Genomic DNA, 17,542 nt, shown 5'->3' on the forward strand with positions numbered 1-17,542 from the left:
CCAATTCTACTCCAAGAGAAATGCAAGCACGTGTTTACAAAAAGGTACATCTACACTGTTTATAGCAGCACTATTCTTCATTTCAAAAAATGAAAAACCCAAATGTCCATCAGCTACTGCATGGATAAATAAAACGTGGTATAACCATGCAACAGAATAACTGTAGATTTGCAGTGAGTGTCACACAATTTCATATATTTCCAAAAAGTCATCACAGTAAAACTAGAGCTCAATGGCTTTTCACATAGAATCACCATCCATGTACATATAACCAACTCACAGATTGATAAATAGAACTTGCATCCCAATGACTTTACTCATGCCCTTCTTTGTCACTTACACATCATCTCAATGGTAAATACTTTTAATTTTCAGATCCATAGATTAGGGGAACTTTTAAAAATCTTTATAGAAACAGAAACATAGAGTAAGTACTGTTTTGTGCCTGCCTTCTTTTAACATTGTGTGTGGTTCCTCTGTTGCTATGTATGACAGCAGTTTATCACTTGTGTTGCTGTTGAGTAATACATTGTATAACTTATCTTTTTTTTTTTTTTTTTTTTAATTTAAGACAGGGAATACTTCATTCAAACCCATCAGAGAAATGGACAGGTTGGGTTGATAACAAAGCATCGTGTTTTAAAGCATAGGCCAGTACTCGTGTATGAGAATATACACTGTTCCATACACATCAACTGATCAGGCCACAGCTTTTCTTTTTTTTTTTAGTTCTATTAGTTTCAGGTGTAACAATGTAATAGGTAGACATTTATACCCCTCACAAAGTGATAACCCCTCTTCCCCAACCTCCTGCCCCTCTGACATCGTACATAGCTGTTACAGTTCCACTGACTCTATTCCTTATGCTGTACTCCATATGCTGTGACTATATATATGTTATGTTTTAGTTGACATTCAATATCATTCAGCTTCAGTTTCAGCTGTACAGTGCAGAGGTCAGGCATCTACACAGTCTATGAAGTGATCTCCCTAATAAGACAATTGCCCATCTGACCCCCCACAAAATCTTTACAACGTTATTGATTGTAGTCCCCAAACTGGCTTTCGTATCCCTTATGGCAATCTTGAGACCACAGCTTTTCAATGTTTAAAACAGAATGAGCTCCGTGTAAAAGCAGCACCTTTGTGACATAATAACTTTAGTATTCCTCTCCTTCTTCCTCACCCTCTCCTTCAACAGAATCCGCACCAACTTCCTCATATTCTCCTTTAAGGACAGCCACATCCTCCTGGTCCTCAGAAAACTCTCCTTCCTCCAAGACCTTAAACACGTACCAGTAAACAAAGGCACGCTTGGCATCCATCAGGTCAGACTCGTGGTCCAGGTGTGTCTAGGCCTCAGCAATAGCTGTGGTGTTGCTCACAGGCACACAGCTTGCTGTACTGTGGGCAGGTCTCCACCTGGTACCACATTGGGGGGGGGGGTTGGTAATTAATGCCAACTTTGAAACCAGTGGGACACCAGCCCACACACTGGATGGCACGCTTGGTCTTGATGGTGGCAGTGGTGCATTGACATCTTTGGGAACCACATCACCACAGTACAACAGGCAGCAAGTCATGTATTTACCATGGCGAGGGTCCCATTTCCCCATCTGGTTGCTTGGCTCAAAGCACGCATTGGTGATCTCTGCTACAGAAAGCTGCTCATGGTAGGCTTTCTCAGCAGAGATGACAGGGACTTATGTGGACAGAGGAGAGTGGATGCAGGGATAGGGTACCAGGTTGGCCTGGAATTCAGTCGGGTCAGCATTCAGGGCTCCATGAAATCTGAGGGAAGCAGTGACGGAGGACACAGTTTGACCTATGAACCTACTAAGGTTAATATAGATAGGTTGGGTGCTCAATATCGAGGTTTCTATGACAGATGTCATAGATGGCCTCATTGTCAACCATGAAGGCACAATCAGAGTTCCCCAGGGTGTTGTGGGTAGTGAGGTTGGAGTTTTAGGGCTCAACTACAGCTGTGGAAACCCGGGGGGCTGGATAAACGGAGAACTCTAGTTTGGATTTCTTGCCATAATCAACAGAGAGGCATTCCATCAGCAGGGAGGTGAACCCATAACCAGTTCCCCAACCAAAGCTGTGGAAAACCAGGAAGCCCTGAAACCCGTGTACTGGCTGGCCAGTTTCCAAGTTCAGTCCAAGACAAGGTTAGAGATCTCCTTGCCAATGGTGTAGCATCCATGAGCACGGTTATTGGCAGCATCTGTCTTCCTTACCTGTGATGAGCTGCTTGGGGTGGAAGAGCTGGCAGTAGGTGCCAGTGTGAACTTCATCAATGACCGTGGATTCCAGCTCTAAAACACTGCCCTGGGCACATGGTTGCAGCACCTGTCTCACTGAAGAAAGTGTTAAAGGAGTCATCTCCTTCCCCAGTGGTCTTGTCACTTGGCATCTGGCCATTGGATTGGATGCCATGTTCCAGGCAGTAGAGCTCCCAGCAGGCATTGCTGATCTGGACACCAGCCTGGCCAACGTGGATGGAGATGCACTCACATATGGTTACTGCTTTGCAGCTGTTGGGAGGATGGCTGAGAAGAAGAGGTTCTTGCTTCTTACAGTGCGACTCTTAGGCAGTCGAAGTAAGAGAACCCGTATAACTATATCTTAATTCACTTATTCAGTTCTTATTTTTGATGGACATTTGAGATGTTTTCTGGTATTGACTACCACAAAATGTTCTGTTATCTATTTTTCTACATATATTTTGTGGCACATTTGTAGGCATTTCTGTTGACCATATGTTAGAATAGAATTTCTGAATCATATGGGATGCATATGTTTGGTTTCAGTAATTATTTGTAGTTTTCCAACATGATATCAATTCATATTTCCACCAGCCAAAAGTTAGATTTCCAGTTGTTGATCCTTAGCCCTTTACGTGGGTATTTTAATCCTATTTATGTTTTATTTTGTATTTCCCTTATGATGGCTGAAGGGAATATCTTTTCACATATTTATTAATCATTCAGTCTCTTTTATATAGTGACTATTCCACACTTTTGTTCAGTTTTTAAAAAGGATTGTTGACTTTCCCCCATTGATTTTAGAATACCGTACATATTGACATCAGCTGTATGTTTAAGATATTTTCCTTCACTCCATGACTTTCATCTCTTAATGATATTTTTAGACAAAGAGAGTTTTAAATTTGAACAAAAAACAATTAATCATCTTTCATCATTTGATTTTCATCTATGGACTTGAATTAAAAACAATGATAAATGCTCTCATTAATTATTTCTGTGCTTTGTTTGCTTTCCTACATGCACAGTAGTGTCACTTGTTTAAAAAAAGAGTTTTATTCTTCACTTACTATTGTTATTTTAATACATTTTCCCTAACATTTTGCACTCACTAGGACTCCTAGCAAATATAAAAATGAAGTGATGCAAATAGATATCTTTCTCTCATTCCTACTTTCAGGGAGAACATTCAATATTTTACCAATAAGTATGAATACTATAGGAATTCAGTACCTACGTTTTATAACATTAAAGAATTTCTCTTAATTTCTTTTTCTGATAATTTCTTTTTCTTTTCTAAATGAATGGTATTAATATTAACAAGTGCATTTTCTCTAAATATTCTGTTAATTTGGTGAATTGGACTCCTTAACTTTTTGAATATTAGCTTTGTTCATGGAATAAACCTACCCTGCTTTAATGTGTCCTCATTTTAATATATCACTGGATTTAACTTGTTAACACATTGAACAGGAACTTTGCATCTTTGTATATAGAGAGATATGAAATATTACTTGTTACATACTTTGGTAAAATAATACAATCATGGGCCACTTAATGAAAACACTTTCTGAGAAATGCATCTTTAGGCAATTCTGTCATTGTACAAACATCACAGAGTATACTTACACAAACCTAGAAGACATAGCCTACTGTGTGATATACCCAATTGCTCCTAAGCTACAAGTCTGTACAGCATGTTACTGTACTGCGTGCTGTAGGTAATTGTAACACAATGGTAAGTATTTGTGTTTCCTAACTTCTAAACACAGAAAAGCTACAGTAGCAAGCACAGGTTGTTACTGTTACTTCTGTCCAACTAGATATGAATCAGAGATTCCCACGACTCCCTCCTCCAGTTTGATTAATTTACTAGAAAAACTCACAGAACTCTGAGAAATATTTTACTTACTAGATTACAGGTTTATTATAAAAGGAAATAACTCAGAAACAGACAGATGGAAGAGATGCATAAGGAAAGGTATGTGTAGGACGGGAATAGGAGCTACCATACCCTCGCTAGGTGTGCCATTCTCCTCACATCCCCAGGATCCCCAGGTGTTCCTCAGCTTGTTAGCTCTCTGAACCTTGTCTTTTTTGGGTTTTGATGGAGGTTTCATTACACTGGTATGGTTGACTAAATTATTGGCCATTGGGGATTGATTACACCCTCAGCTCTTCTCCCCTCCCCAAGGGACAGGGCATTAGGCTGAAAATGCCAACCTTCTAATCACTCTGTTCATTGGTAGTTGGTTCTGTTGGCAAGCAACCAGCCCCCGTTCTTAGGTATAGCAAAAGTCACCTCATTAACATAGCAAGAGAGACAACTTTGACATTCTCAATTCCAAGGGTTTTGGGAGCTATGAGTCGGAACCCTAGGCCACAAACAAATTCAAACGAGGAATATATTTTGGTCATCTGAATAAACAAGTACATATTTTTTCTTGTAAATCATAATATTGTACCCATCGATGTTCTCTTTTGTTTCATTCTTGCTTTATTTTGAATTATTTTTAGATGCTCTGTACAATTCAGTTTCATTTAGGGTGCCAAGAATATACAATGGGGAAAGAGCAGTCTCTTTAACCAATGGTGTTGGGTAAACTAAATATTCACATGTAAAAAGATGAAATTGGACCACCTTACCTTAAACCATACACAAAAATCAACTCAAAATGGATAAAACACTTAAATGAGACATGAAACAGTAAATCTCCTAGAACAAAACATAAGGGCAAAGTTTCTTGACACTGGTCTTGGCAATGAGCTCTTGGATATGATATAAAAAGCACAGACAAGAACAGCAAAATATTTCCAAACCATACATTTGATTAGGGGTTAATATTTACAATATGTAAGAAATGCTTACTATTTAATAGCATAAAAACAACCAATCTGATTTAAAAATAGGCAAAAACCTTGAACAGCCATTTCTCCAACAAAGACATACAAATGGACAATAGATATATGGAAAAATGCTTAAAATTATCAATTATGGGGGAAATGAAAATCAAAATTTAAATGAGATATCACCTCACACTTGTTATGGTGGCTAGTATCAAAATACAAAAATTTATAAATAAATAAATAAAAATAACGTGTTGGCAAGGCTGTGAAGAAATTAGAACTTTTATACATGTTGATATGGAAAACAGTATGGAGGTTGCTGAAAAAATAAAAAATAGGAATACCATATAATCCAGTAATTCCACTTCTGGGTATAGAGCCAAAATTATTGAAATCAGAATCTCTAGATATTTGCACTTCCATGTTCATTGCAGCATTATTCACAAGAGCCAAGATATGGAGCCAACACAATTGTCCATTAATGGATCAAAAAATTTAAAAAGTTTCAGAGATCCAGTAATCATTCTGTATCCACCATGTTTTCCCGAAAATAAGACCTAGCCAGTCCATTAGCTCTAATGCATCTTTTGGAACAAAAATTAACATAAGACCCTATATTATATTATATTATATTATATTATATTATATTATATTGTATTGTATTGTATTATACCCAGCCTTATATTACAGTAAAATAAGACCGGGTCTTACATCAATTTTTGCTCCAAAAGAGATATTAGAGCTGATGATCTGGCTAGGTCTTATTTTTGTGGAAACACAGCACTTCTCATCTATATTGAAACCATTTGAATGCAGAATATCAGCGATATCTGCATTCCCATGTTCACTGCATTGCTCAAACTAGTGAAAATATGGAAATAACTAAGTAGTCCATCCACAGATGAATGGATAAATAAAATGTGATATAGTCTTACCATGGCATAGTATTTAGTCATAAAAAAATAAGGAAGTCCTAACATTTGTGACAAGACAAACGCACCTGGAGGACATTATGCTAAGTGAAAAAAGTCAGTCACAGGAGGAAAAATACAGGATCAATTCACTTATAGGAGTTATCTTAAATAGTCAACTGATAGAAGCAGAGGATAGAATAATGATTGCCAGGGGCAGGGAAATGGGAGAAATGGGGAGTTATGCAATGGGCATCAAGTTTCAGTTATGCAAGATGACTAAGTTCTTGATATCTACTGTCTGCCATGGTGCCATAGTTAACAATATTGTATTGTGCATTTTAAAACTTAGCTAAAAGTTTAGGTCTCACATCAAGTGACCTTATCAACAAAAAGGGGGGAGGGTATGAGGAATTCTGGAGGTGACGTATATGTTTATTACCTTGATTGTGGTGAGTTGTTCAGTGGTTATAAAGTTTTACTTATACTATGTACATTGAGTCCTAGAGATCTGCTGTACAGTAGAGTATCTCTAGTTAACAACACAATGTTGTGCACTTGCAAATCTGTTGAGAGGGTAAATCTCATGTTCAGTGTTCTTAACACACACCCACAGTGGGGGTGGGGAGGACCACACAAGTAATCTTCTTTGGGAAGAGTTGAACATGTCTATTACCTATATTGTAGTGACAGGTCACTGGTGTTTGTATTTGTCCAAACTCGTCAAATTGTATAAGTTAAATATGTACAGCGTTTTGCATAACAATTATATCTTAATAAAGCTGTTAAAATTGTTTATAGTCAAATAGACATTAAAAAGAAGGTGAAAGTGGCAGTGTAGTATTCTTAAAAACAAAACAAAACAGAAACAAAAAAAACATACGCACACTGGTCTTACTTCGGTTCCAAACTAGATGGCATTTTTCTTCCCTCTCTAGTCTTTTCTTTTCCTTTCCTTTTCCCTGTTATCGATGGAATTTTCACTGCGCAATAGGCTGTTAGATACCCTTGTGGCATTGATCTATGAAATAATTTGAGCTCAAGCATATTTTACTGAAGACTTAAAAATATTCAAATTCAGGGCATTATTCAATGTTTGATTTTTCAAAAGATCTTGTGAGCAAAATATTTACCCTACTTGGTACAAAGATTAAGCAGCAATATCTCCAGAATCTGGCTGTTTTCTTTCTGTGCTTGACTTTGTTATTCAGACTTTTGCTATCTTATTACCCCATGCTTATGTTGTTTCTCTTCCAGCAGTTTATTTTCAACTTTTACCCATTCTCTTTATTTTTGGAGAAAAAAAATAAAATTTATTCCTGTTAATCCTCTGCTTAGAACTCTATTTTTGAGCTTTACTCGTCCGGGTAAATACCCCAAAACACCAAGCCAGTCAGTGTCCTTCAAAAACTGCTTCCAATCTAAATGACCAAGTATTATGCAATTTAATATCTTAACTTTTTTATATTTCCCAAAGAAATATTTTTGTCTATTCTATGTTTTGTATAAGGTTTAGTTTTCTTTGGAGGTAAATGCTTTCCATGTTATTTACTATCAAAAAAAGAAAGACATAAGAAAAACAAAACAGTGTTTTAATATGTGACATATAATATTATTAAATTTAGTATTTCTTGAGGTCCTTTACGAGACAGGATAAATTATAGCTTATCTTGATTATCCAACACAAGTGAACTGATAAAAAGGGGCAAATGAGGATCCCATTGTCAGTGGGATTATAACTCAGAGACCACTATATTTGCATGTATTAACATGTAGCCCAAACTTTTCCTTACTCTGACAGAGAAAACAAGAAATGTTTGTTACTCCTGTAAACCATATGACCCAGCAATCCCTCTCCTGGATATATGCCCCCCAAATCTGAAAACATTTGTCCATAAAGATATACGTGCTCCAATGTTTGTCACAGCTTGATTCACAGTGGCCAAGACATGGAAACAACCAGTGTCCTTTGATAGATGATAGGATAAAGAAGATGTGGTATATATACACAATGGAATACTACTCTGCCATAAGAAAATATGAAATAGTGCCATTTTCAAAAAAATGGATGAACCTTGAGATTATTATGCTAAGCCAAAGAAATCACACAGAAAAAGTCAAGGACCATATGATTTCATTCATATGTGGGAAATAAAACTGAAAGCAACAAAGGAACAAGACAAACAAAGAAACGGAAACTCAGAGACACAGACAATAGTTTAGTGGTTACCAGAGGGTAAGGTAGTGGGGGGTGGTAGATGAGAGTAAACAGGGTCAAATATATGGTGATGGAAGGAGGACTGACTCTGGGGGTAAACACACAGGGTGATATATAGATGATGTAATACAGAACTGTACACACGAAACCTATAATTTTACCAACCATTGTCATCCCAATAATTTTTAATTAAAAAAACAAAATAAAACAACAAAAAAGCTCCTGTCTATTATATTATGTTGTACTTAAACTGCTTTTTCAGGGCATTTGTTATTAATACTTCTTAATACTGGCAACTTATTCTACTCTAAAATGTTTAAAATGATTTTTCTTTGGATTTCTGTTATTATAATCATTTGACCTTCAAATTAAACCTAACCATATGAACAGCATTTTATAATCTATATAGTAAATTATAAATATACCAACAACAAGTTGAAGTCTGATAAGACTTGTATTATTAACAGATTTGGAGAATGTCAGATAAACATGGAACACAAATGACTTGGGAAAGATTTTCAAATTAAATTGACATTTCTGAATCATTTTTCTTAATTTAATTTCTTTGAAACTATTGTAGTCAAAAATTATCTTGCAATTATTACTCTTTAAGTGCACAATATTTAAATTGTATCTAGATACCTCAAAATCTATTTTAACAAGCACATTTAATTCTTCTCATACTTTAAAATGTTTCATATAGTTTAGCGTCTCTTGATAAAGTTACATTATTTAAATTTCAAACACATTAATTTAAAAAGAGCTTTCCTGAATAACAGAATCAGGAAATTTAATTTAAAAGCACTTTAATGTTTAAATAAAATAACATACATATACTTGTCCCTAAACTTTCCATTCCTGGATGGAATGTGCAAGGTAGGACTGTATTTCATGAGCAATCGTTTTACCTGTGGAAGTTATCATTCAACAGAGGTATGATGATACATTCTAATTAGATTCTTATTCACGAAAATTTATATAGAAATTACCCTCGATCATTTTGCTTCTTAAGTGTACCTAAAACAATTAAATACAATATATTTCAAAAAAAACAAGCTCTGTTTTAGAGTAAATATGATATATCTTGACATGACAGATATCTTTTATCTCCTTCCCTAAGGAACTGAACAGACACTAATGGCCTTGTCCCAAGTTTCCTCTTACCGGATCCATGCATTTTTAATGAATTCTCTTTTTTATTGTAAATTCTGTTTGAAAGTATGTGAAAGGGTTTTGGCATGACCCAGAAAAGAGTTACCTTTAAAAATCAGGATATAGCAATTCATTCAGAACCTAAAAAGAGCATCCCTATAAAACAAAATAGGTATATATGTGTATGTATAATATATGACATATATAATGTATAATATATACATATATATGTATATATTTATACATAGACATGAATTTATACATGTATATATTTATATATAAATTTGTCTTAAGTAAGAGCAAACTGGTCTACAATTTGTGTCTATATTGTCTTCATTTTTCAAAATAAAAAGGCAAGTTTTCAGGTTGGTATATTATCAAAATATTGTTATATTTACATACCACATTAAATAAAAATTACTATCTAAATCCTTTAAGGAGAAAGTGAGACATGAGAAAACCTGGTTTACTTGATAGGGAGTCAGAACACAAGAGCACAGGGGGTATGTGCATCTTCCTACATGGGACTCCATGCACCATCCAGTGTGACTGCACATGGCAGATTCATAACACAGATGGAACGCTACAGACAGTGCCTGGATTAGCAGCCAGAGTGTAGCCTGACAGACTCATGAATCTCCAATTTAAGGTTAAAAACAAAAAGGCTATCGAAAACCTTTGGAGCACTGGAATTTCAAATTAAGGAAGTCTTAGACGGGAAGTATAAGGAACCAAAGACAACTACAGTTACTGGCTATCAGAACATGAGCATATTGTACAGAAGGGCAATTCCCATCAGTTTCATGGTAACAGACAAAGTGATGATAGATCTCAATGCCTAGGAATAGAATGGGTGATACAGCTTTACTAGAGATGTTACCAGACCAAAGAAGGAAATAAGAGTGAGGAAAATACTGAGAAAAAGAGTATTTATCCACAAGTGACAGAGCAGTGGATTGATAGTCTAATATTTGAGTTTAGCTTAAAAAAATCTCCTGATTGAAATAAATTTCAATTTAGTGATGCAATAAATTGCTGATCAAATTAGTTGGACATTTAAAATCACATTTGAGTTGTAAGAAATTTTTTAAAAATTGTATTTGTAAACACCTTATTAAATGACTGATTATATTTCTAAAAATAATGAAAAATCCGTGTGTCCTTGTATTTAAACTATGAGACAAACGTTCTTCCTCATCACTCTTTGCTACATTATTGATTAGAAAAATGCTCATCTTGGCCTGTGCCATGCCACCATTGTGGTGGATGGTATAAGAAGAATCCTCTTCCTTTAAAAAAATATTTTAATTCAGTAAACAAACTTTAGAATTCTTTTCTTTTGGTATGAGAATCATATATATGAGAAATTTTAAAATTAATATACAATTAAAAGGGGGAAAACTAAAGACAAAAATTCTGTAATCTATTTAGTCAGATACCATTTTAATGATTCAAGAAAGGCCAGTATAAAAGTCAGAATTTTTCAGATAGCCATACAATCAATTAAGAATAATGGTAACATGACTAATTATCCCATATAATTAAGTCAGACAATTAAGTTCGCGAACTCCTCGTAGAAAAAGTGCTACATACCTCATTGCTGAATATCACTATGGTCACCTTCAAGGTACTCCCCTTGGGAAGTTATGCACCAATGCCTGTGCCCTTCAAAGCAAATTTGGAACTCTTTTTTCTGGAATGGCCATCAGAGCGGTCATCGTATTACCCTTGATGTCCTAAATGCCATAAAAATGTTTTCCTTTCAATATTTCCTTTATCTTAAGGTAAAGAAAGAAGTCACTGGGGGCCAGATTACGTGAGTACGTGAGTAGGGAGGATGTTCCAATACAGTTATTTGTTTACTGGCTAAAAACTCCCTCACATACAATGCTGTGTGAGTTGGTACATTTTCGTGATGCAAGAGCCATGAATTGTTGGTGAAAAGTTCAGGTCGTCAAACTTTTTCAGGAAGCCTTTTCAGCACTTCCAAGTAGTAAACTGAGTTTGTCCAGCTGGTACAAAGTCATAATGAATAATCCCTCTGATATCAAAAAAAGTTAGCAACATCATTGCAACAAGTTCACAAACTTAATTTTCACACCTTATACTTAATAGAAAATTATACCCAGCGTCTAGTTATTCAAATAGTTTTACATATTTTAATTTTATATGCATGTCTTTTAATTTATAACCACTGTAATTGTTTATCTAATATGGCAAACTCTTTAAGGTTGTCAGTCCAGAATGTAGGGTCAGTCTTATCAATAAATAATATCATGATTTTTATAGATATAGCCCCTGAATGGTGTAATATATAAGAATCTTATGGACATTGAGTAGTAGTTTTGAAATTATGGTCCTTAGGTAGGGAAACTACTAATTTCAGAATTCTACCATAAATAGTTGAATTTTCTAAATCTTAAATGTATATTCTTTTGTGTTTTAAAATTCTCCTCTCATGGAAATAAATAGTATTTGTTCTTTTGCCACCAAAGGTAGGCAAAGAGATGCCATAGAGAGAAAAGAGAAAAAAAAATAGGAGGTAAGTAATAAGATACAGAAGTAAGGACCCAAGCTTAATAAATCATGAGGGATGGAAGTGGGCAAAGGGGGAGAGAAAAAGAGAGGGGAGGTAGGGAGGGAGGGAAGGAGGTAGGGAGGGAAGGAAGAAAGGATGGAGTGAAGGAGGAAAGGAAGGAGGGAGGGAGAGAGGGGGGGAGAGAGAGAGAGAGAGAGAGAGAGAGAGAGAGAGAGAGAGAGAGATTATTTAGGTAATTTCACAGTGATTTTTGAGAGCAGAATGCTAAATTCTCAGCTATTTGGGGAATTCAAGAAAATCAGATTATGAAGTGGAGGGGGCTGATGAAATGGCTCTAAGAATCTGTCATCAGAGGATAAGCCTTTATGAAACCAAGCAAACTTTTGCAGAAAAGAATTCAGATACATAAAGAAGGCAATGAAGAGAATGGCATCAGCTGCTTTTTTATATCCTGGTGGTCTTTCCTGCTTTGGGGCCACCGACACACAGAGGTGCTGAGAATAATCAGAACAGTGAACAAAAACACCACCAAAACAAACTTCACCACACAGTTTTTTGACAGCAGGGCCCAGAATAAAGTCCCTCCAACTTTTGCAAGCTTCTTAGTCTCTTGAGAAATGTAGCCATGAGCACACTTCTTTTAACTCAGACATACAAACTGAAAGAAAAAAATACCAAAGCTGTATCTTTATGTACGCATACTTAGAAAGTAGACATGTTCACATCCCATTCTGTCATTATCTGAAATCTTACAGCTATTGATTTATAAAGTTCAGACCAAGAAGTGAATAACGATAATAAAACAGATAAATGGATATCCTCAGAAGGTATTGTATTCAGTGATAAAATTAAATTATGTCATGTAAAATTTCAAACATTATTTATTTTTATTAACCAGGAAGAATAACAACAGTCCCCAAAACAACAGCCATAAAACATCTTGGGCAACTATATTCCAAACAAACCTCACCATCACAGGAAAAGCAAATAGAGCTGAGTAACAATAACACCAGTGGCTGGGCATCCTTCAGAGGGGAACACTACAGTTAAGGGGCTCAGTTAATCCCACGAACTGGATCCTTTACCCATAAACCTTCTTATATGTTACATTAGGATGTCACATTTAATAAACCTTATAAAATATCCTTTTGATATGCACAGTTTTAACCTAAAGTGAGCTAAGCCGTTTTATGTATAGCAATTAGAGAAAGATATATTTGAATTGTAAAATATAAATAACAGCTGTTCAAAATATATTTAATAAAATACTTTTATATGCTCAGACTACGATTTTTGGTACCTCTTTCCACTCATGGGTTATTTGCTTAAAATGAGCTGGTAACAAAATCCTTTCATGTAGATGCACCATGGGTCTTGGTTGCAGAACCTGTAGCAGCTACAGAACAGGTAAAATCACACCAATGTGATGCTAGTGGATCACTAACAATCTCAGATTAGCAGTGGGTATCAAAAACAAATGTATAAACCCTGATAAAGCAATTCTGCTACTACTACCGTGTTTCCCCAAAAACAAGACCTAGCTAGACAATCAGCTCTAATGTTTCTTTTGGAGCAAACATTAATATAAGACCTGGTATAGATTATTATATTATATTATATTATATTATATTATATTATATTATATTATATTATATTATATTGTAATATAATATTATACCCAGTCTTATAGTAAAATAAGACCGGGTCTTATATTAATGTTTGCTCCAAAAGATGCACTAGAGATGATTGTCCGTCTATGTCTTATTTTCTGGGAAACATGGTAATAGGTATGCATTTTGGATATTTAACCACTATTAGACACTGATTCCACTGCAAAGAATTAGCACACCTTTATGTTTCTATTATGTTGGTGGTATTTTTGTCCCCATTATACAGAAGAGGTAACTGATGCTTAGAGACAATAAATACCAAACAGCTGTGAAAAACAAATGAAAAAAACTTCATATTCTGATATGAATAACTTATAAAATATATAATGTAAAATAATAACAAAGAAAGTAACTTAAGAAAGACAATATATCTTTGTACATATTTGCATATAAAACAAATTTTTCTCTAAAAGATGACTTGGGTAAATGGGAAAAGTTTAAGAGGTGGATATTTCATGATACCTTTTATATTTTTATGTTTAGAACCATGTACATATTTGCTATAAACCATATAAGTAATTGAAAATGAAAATAGCTCTTCTAATTTATTTTTTACTATTCTCTTGCTACTTACTATGGTTTTATCACATACATATGAATCCTTAAAGTATTATTGTTTCAAATTTTTAATGTTCTTTAAATGATGTGCCAGAAACTGTTAACTGTCCTCTTCTTTATTTTAGAAATAAGCCCTCACCACCACATGCACACAAATCATCCTTGAGTACCAAGAGAACACAGAGACCACATTTGTGATTCTCCCTTACAGCTACCAGGATCCACGGAACTACTTTCTAACCGGTAAAAAGTGACTAAATTGTTACTTACAGCACTACTTAAGAGAAAACTGCTTGCTCTCTACTCACTATCTTTTGCTTTTTCTGGATGAAGAAAGATTAAAGAGCATATATTAGGGTTGCATAACAATTTAGATGTGTAACCTCAAGGTATAGCTCCTCTCTCTGCACTAGTAGTGAGAAGGAGATCAATTTCAAGAGTTCAAGCCCCTGTAATTTTCAGTCTCTTTGTTATGGTAGCATAGGCGTATGTTAGTGGTATTCTAATATACTCTTGTATTAGTTTCGTTTTGATTCTACATTACATTGTGAGATTCATCCATTCATGTACCAATAATTTATTCATTTTTCCTGCTTCATGGAAGTACTGTGATGTACAGTTAAAAAAAATGTATGTATGGAAAAAATATCATGCTTTTCAAGCAATTCATGAGCTACAGAAAGATACATAGTGAAATTTGTGATAGATTTGTAAATATTGACAATAACACCACAAATTTCAAGACCTTTGAGATGCAAACCAAGTGTTACTTAGGGTGATATATATAACCTTAATGTTAAATCAAAAGAAATACTGAAAATAAGTTAGATCTCCATTTCACAAAGCAAGAGAAAAGAAAAATAAAAGTAAGTTGAACTAGCATAAAGACAATATTACAAGTAATGTAAGAAGAAACTGTCAACCACCCACAAAAACTTTAAAAATCATAAATCAGTTAACATATTATGGGACGTCTGATCACAGAAAGAAGGAAAAAGTGAAAGAGAATGGGAAGGGGGAGGGACGGAACAGGCAATGTGAACTTGGTGATGCAGATAAAAACCCTTGTGAACATTAAACATTTGAAAATAATTACACTCTCTGACAAATTAATACACGGACTTAGGCTAAGATAAAGTTATAAAAGGTTCGTATTTTAAATTTATTGTTGACAATATATAAGTAGCAATATTAGGAATAAAAATATCTACCTACACTTTAATTAGTGTGATTTATATAGAATCCCTGCCTAATAAACCAAGTGCTTAGTAAACGCACACAGAACAAATAATTGAATGCAAGATTGAACAATAAAGCTTCAAAATTGTGTGTTAATATTACACAAAAGTAACTGGAATTTTTTTTGGAGGTTGTTGTTGTTGTAATTATTGGTATATTTTAATCCAAATAATATTATGTGAACTGCCTTCCATGTAGTTTTGCTATTGTTCATCTCCTTATTTTTGTGCTATTTCTCATTCAGTGCCCCATTGTTCTATCTTGGCTGCTCTAACAATAAATAAATCACAGTGTAAGTCAGCCGTTGGGGATTTAGCAACCTTAAAAAAAAGCTAAATGAGCAATAAAAATTAGGAAGCTGTCATTTTGAGCTTTGTACACCAGCATTTTTATTACAGATGTGAGAGACACACCCACAGGCAGCTGAATTATTTCTTCATTACTTTTCAACCACATGTATGTGAAGGAACATTTTATTCTGATATTTGCCAATCATGGTAGCACACTCAACACATGCATTTTTTTAAATCGAAAAACAGAAACAGTGTTTTTCTCGCTTTTTTGTAATCATCTGTGTGTGTGTTTGTGTGTGTGTGTGACTACTTCATGTTTGCATCTTCTTTTTAAAACAGGATAGGACATACTATAAACGGAGCTGTTATAGGGTGGATGCAGCTAGCTAATGCAATGATGAGGGAAAAAATAAGGAGAAACAATGGGGCATATAGAATTTATTCCATCATAAGGCAACTGCCTGATTGAAACCTGATTGAGAGAACATTGTTCAATTGTTTCCAACTTCCCACAAAGTAAAATTCAATGTTAAAGGTTGTTTCTCTTTGCTTTGCTCCTTAATGTGTCTTAGTAAATCTAACACTACGGATAATTTGTTCTAAAGCTAAAAGTGAATTGCATGTCAGTAGGAAGATATAGGCATTCCCCCATGAGGAAAATTAATGGGGATTGAAATTTAACTTTGAAGAAAGTTACAGAACCTGCCTTCAAAAGCTCAACTTTCTGGCAACTTAATAGATGAACTAGTTGGTTACAATGACTGATTAGAGTATATACATATATACAAGTATGATTCATCATTAACCAATGGAATTTTCTCAATTTAAAAGAGTAAGCATTATGAAGGATAGAAAAGAATAGATGTTTCGGAGCTAGATTTGTTGGTAGTTTTGAAAATAGTCTATAGCTGGAAGCTCAGGTCCTATAGGTGATTTTCAGAGGGTTTATAAAAATCTTTCTAAGTACATGCACCCTTTATCTGTGCACATGCCCATTTGTATGTTGGGAGGAGTGATCTGCAGTTATCTACACATTTTCTGTAATCCAAAGTAGGTGCCTGATCACAGAACCACTCCATTCCCTAGGAATGTAACAAATGATGAAAAATTTAGATTAAGGAAACTAAAGAATTGCAAGATTATTTTTCCTAATCTTGCATCTGTGCAAATATCTATTGGCAAAGAAAATTATTGCTGGCATATTTTATGCATCCAAGCATAGCTTTTATGTTAATTTATGACATTTCATTATGTTATCAAAATCAAAATTATCAGGATATATTTGGCTGATCATTTGGAAGCTATTTATCAAATAAATAAAAGGAGTTCATTTCGAACAGATCCAATAACATATATTCTTTCCTATTATCCTATTAGATAGTAGTCAATAAAATAAATGTCTTCAGTCACCACAGAGTTATTAATCTTAGTATTTTTTTTCTGCTTTGGATCAGCAAACAAGCCAGCAATTGGAAATTTCTTGTGACCTTTAAAATATCAATCCATGTCATAGCAGCAGGCAAGAAAAGCACAATAAACGAGCTTGAGAACACACATGTATACATACACACACACACTTTGTGTATATACATTACACAGATAATTTTTCTTCTAAACTACACAGTTGTTTTTCTACAAAATTACAACACTGTCATTTTTCTTCCTCCTCCCTAAGTCTGATTACAAGAACAAAAAATTTACATTTAATAGTGAAACAAGTGAAAAAAGAAAATAAATGTGTTCCTGTTTGCTTTTATAAGATGTTTACAGAACCTCTGAAAATCACCTATAGATCCTGTTTCTTTTGCTCTTATACAGAAACTGCCTTTTCTCCTACATATTTCG

At 34.6% G+C, this 17,542-nt stretch overlaps 2 pseudogenes; one reads left to right on the forward strand and one right to left on the reverse strand.

The window, feature by feature from the left end:
• Positions 1-1,160: 1,160 nt before the first annotated feature.
• On the reverse strand, positions 1,161-2,518 carry LOC109453082 (tubulin alpha-1A chain; annotated as a pseudogene).
• The window catches only part of LOC109453079 (RNA transcription, translation and transport factor protein), a 125,708-nt pseudogene continuing 110,606 nt past the window's right edge, over positions 2,441-17,542 (forward strand).

The sequence above is a fragment of the Rhinolophus sinicus genome, linkage group LG04 (assembly GCF_036562045.2).
Source record: "Rhinolophus sinicus isolate RSC01 linkage group LG04, ASM3656204v1, whole genome shotgun sequence".
NCBI lineage: Eukaryota > Metazoa > Chordata > Mammalia > Chiroptera > Rhinolophidae > Rhinolophus > Rhinolophus sinicus.